General features: G+C 37.0%; 1 long non-coding RNA gene across 1 annotated transcript; it reads left to right on the forward strand.

Moving 5' to 3' along the window:
- Positions 1-767: 767 nt before the first annotated feature.
- On the forward strand, positions 768-3,384 carry LOC141633101 (uncharacterized). The gene is made up of 2 exons (XR_012537909.1): positions 768-1,302; positions 3,211-3,384. It is a non-coding gene; the product is annotated as an uncharacterized LOC141633101 (long non-coding RNA).
- The last annotated feature ends 371 nt before the right edge of the window (positions 3,385-3,755 follow it).

The raw sequence follows: 3,755 nt of genomic DNA on the forward strand, positions 1-3,755 counted from the left end.
GCAAAAGAAAATTTGAGTGGATTATCTTTTTCGATTGTTTTTAACGATGATGGATGTTAGGACTCATTATTAAAGGCGTCTAATAACTTGTCCTGCGCTTATCGATGAATGATTTCTGTTTAAAACTTGTCTTTGACTTGGAAAGTTAGCGTTCTTGTGTGCACGACAAGAGCAATTTCGTTCCATGAAGGAAACTTACACTTTTGAAAACTCTCCATAAATATTTTTGGAAGTATTCTGATTCTGGATTTCTGCAAATGATTTGGTATTTTGACCTTATCTTTGATTTGGAGTGTGATGTTCTTGAATGCGTAACGAGAACACTTTCGTTCCTTTGATGAGAATCGGGTTATGTTGGAAAATTCTACCTAAAACTTTTGAAAGAATTTTAGTTTTTACAATAAGTAACCTTTTGATATTTGGGTTACAAATTTCAAAGAGTCCAGCTTTATTTTTATAACCTTTCATTTCTATTTTCAAGTTTCGAGGGCGAAACTTTTTAAAAGATGGGGTGATTGTAACACCCGCGAAATTCTCATTTTTACGTTTATAATTTATTTAACCGTTTAATGACTTTATTTTATATTTTTAAATTAGTTAATTTAATTTAGTTTTATTTTAAACACGATTTTTATAAAATAATATTTTAAAGCTTGATTTATATAAAATATACGTTTTCGTCGGATAGGAATAATAATAGTAATAATAATAATTACGTATTAGTAATAAAGTTCCGTCTTAAATTATAGTAGGTTTAAGACGAATTTCCGTCTAGCAAAGAACCGTCACATGCTCGCATGTGAGGCTAAACTTATCTACTCTCGACCTATCCCGGGTCGACAACGCGCCCCTCAATTTTGGCACCTAACTAAATTAATAATATCTTAATCTCTCTCTCACACTCTCCTGACCAATCCTAACCCACCAGCACCTCCCTTATTCTTTTTGAAATTCCTGTATGAATGCATAAAGCCCCTGCAACAAACAAATTCAGCAGCTGGAAAACGGACCCAAAACAAGCTCCAAAGAAACCCATTAATGGCGGTCCTAAAGTCCTAGATTTCTCGCTCAATTTTCGACCAAACTCAATAATTCTTGCACCATTCTTCTCCTTATCTTTTCCTTCATCTTTTAAGGTAAGAAAGGCATAGCCTTGTGGAGTTCTCGTCTTGACCCGTCTCATAAATGTGACGTTTTTAATCTAACTCGGCTCTTATTACGGTTTCTAGGTGAAGACTTTGAGGACCCAGAAGGAAACTCGTTCATAATAGACCATTCCCTTGAAGATTGAAGAAAGTTAAGGTAACGGTGATAGGTTACTCGGCAAAACGTCGGGAAACTCGTCCTTCTTACTCGGCCTTGTCTTTGTTTACTGTAAAGTTTAAGTCTTCACTGTGTTCGTCATGGATGGGTTTGATTTTATGATGCTCGAGGTCAGTTTACATGGCTGGTTTTTGGTGTCTTCGTGGTTCGTCCCATAGGGAGTAGTCGGCCATGGTGTTGTCAAACATGGGCTGTCGATTTCCTTTTTGTGCGAGTAAAAGGACTTCTTGTTTGCTGATTTTATGGGTTTATTTATGGCAGGAATTGGGTGGTGTTTATCCTTGTTATAGTCGTACTCATTCCGTCTCGAATTTACCTTTGTTACCTGTCTGAAATCGCGCTTTTGTTGGGCTGCTCACCCCAGTTTTATCCTCTATTTTACTGCTCTTGTCATCTGTATTGGGACGGATTAAACGGCCCCTCTGATCGGTTTTCCTGCTAGTGTCTTTACGCAAATGTCGTCACATGTATACCCGATATTTTCCCCGCTTGAAAAACTCAGTTTTCGAACTGCTGGTGCCCTGCTTTGGAACCGTGTTTGGACTGTACTGCTTGAGTGATGTCGTATGCCTATTCCTATCTCTTCTCATTTTGTGCTTTGGTGATTCATTTTAGCAATTTAGTTGTTGGGCTCAATTTCTCATATCTCTTGGACTCAATTTCTCATGCCTGTTGGTCTCAAAATCTTATGCCTTTTGGACTCCATTTCTTATTATATTTGGATTCACTTTGTTAATTTAATTGGACTCATTCTCTTGGTGTGTTTGGGCTCACCACCATTAAACTGTTGGGCTTACCACAATTTAATGGTTGTGCCCATCTTGTCACTTTTACAAAATTTGTTTACATTCCGTAAATTATCCATCGTCACTTATTATATTTTATTTAACCGGCATGTTAAATTATAAAATGGGATATTTATTAATATAATACAAGTATGAGATATTTATTATAAGTACTTGTAAGAGTCACATTCTTGATAATGCCTTTATGCTATACCGTATTGCTTGACTTATCTTTACGCCTCTTTCGGACTCGTCCCCGCCGATTGTGGGTTTAGCTCATATCTTCCGCCTCTTTCGGATCCTCCCCGCCGATTGTGGGTTCTCGATTTCCGATTTAGGGTTCGGGTCTTGGATGCGGACTGTCTGCCGCATGTCGAATCGGGAACTGTCTTTGTCCCGAGAGTCCGCCGATTTAGACTAGGACCGAGTCTTGGGAGTACCATTGTCGTCCTACCAGGGGAATTATATTTTGATATATGAGTAGTAAAGGTCTTGCTTGGTTTAGATATTGGTATTTATCTTTCAAGGCAAGAGTTATGCCTTGTGTTGTTTGTCTTGGTCCTATCGGATACTAGGGGTGAGCTATAAGCCCTCTAGTTGCGATATGATCGTCGGGATTGATGTTCCCATCCGTTCTTATGGTGAGATGCAAGCCATAAGTATGAATGTGACATTAGTAGCCACGCCCCGTCAATGTTTGCCAAATGGTTTTCCAAATAATGGCTACGGTTTCTATTCTTGTAATTTGCATTCGTTGATCCCTTACTTAACTACTTCACATGATTCGGATTCTAATCTCATATCTATGTTGTAATTCCTTGAAATGCGTACTTTTGCATAATTGACCGTATTCTTGTCTTTCATATTATTAAATTGTCTCATATGAGTAGTTCAGTCGTTATCATGCTAATGTTGATCTATCTTGTTATATCTCATTAAATTGCCATATTTAAATATAATCTTGATATTCATATCTTTTGTAAGTATTTTACATGATTTACCTGTTTTAGTTCTTTGTCATGTTCATTTCGACAATTTGTGGCTGGGAGAACCTTGAGTTACTCCCCACTGACTGTGGCGTTCATGTTTACATGAATGACAGGTACTAGTTGGTGCATTTATGGGGTGAAGACATGTGTGAGCTAGCGAGCACTTTGGCCTTGTAGTTGGCTTATTAGGACTGCTTAGACTCACCTCTTATTGTATTGTCATTCGAGGGATATATTTTCCCTCACCTTGACCATCACGTTTGTATAATTCAAACTTTATTTCCGTATTCTTTATTTATGTTTTGGATTTTTATGAACCCGCGCTTTAAACTTTAAAACTTTCAAAAATTTCCTAAAATTCCGCTTTAATTTATTAGTTATATTTTTCGCGTTAACGCGGGGTGTCACAGAGATCATTTTCTAACCTAATTTTTGACCATAAATTCTCTCATCAAAGAAACACAAAACCCTAAAAATTTCATAACAATTTTGGGGATCTCATTCTAATTGAGAGGCATTTCTCGGAGCATCTTGGGTGCAACAATTAAGGGAATATCGATTTTGATATTGTTCTTAGGCCAAATTTGCTAGGACCAAAGGTTGATTCATATCTCTATACTTTTGTTTATGTAATTTCATTTATGACTCGTTTTTCATA

This window comes from Silene latifolia, chromosome Y (genome assembly GCF_048544455.1).
Source record: "Silene latifolia isolate original U9 population chromosome Y, ASM4854445v1, whole genome shotgun sequence".
NCBI lineage: Eukaryota > Viridiplantae > Streptophyta > Magnoliopsida > Caryophyllales > Caryophyllaceae > Silene > Silene latifolia.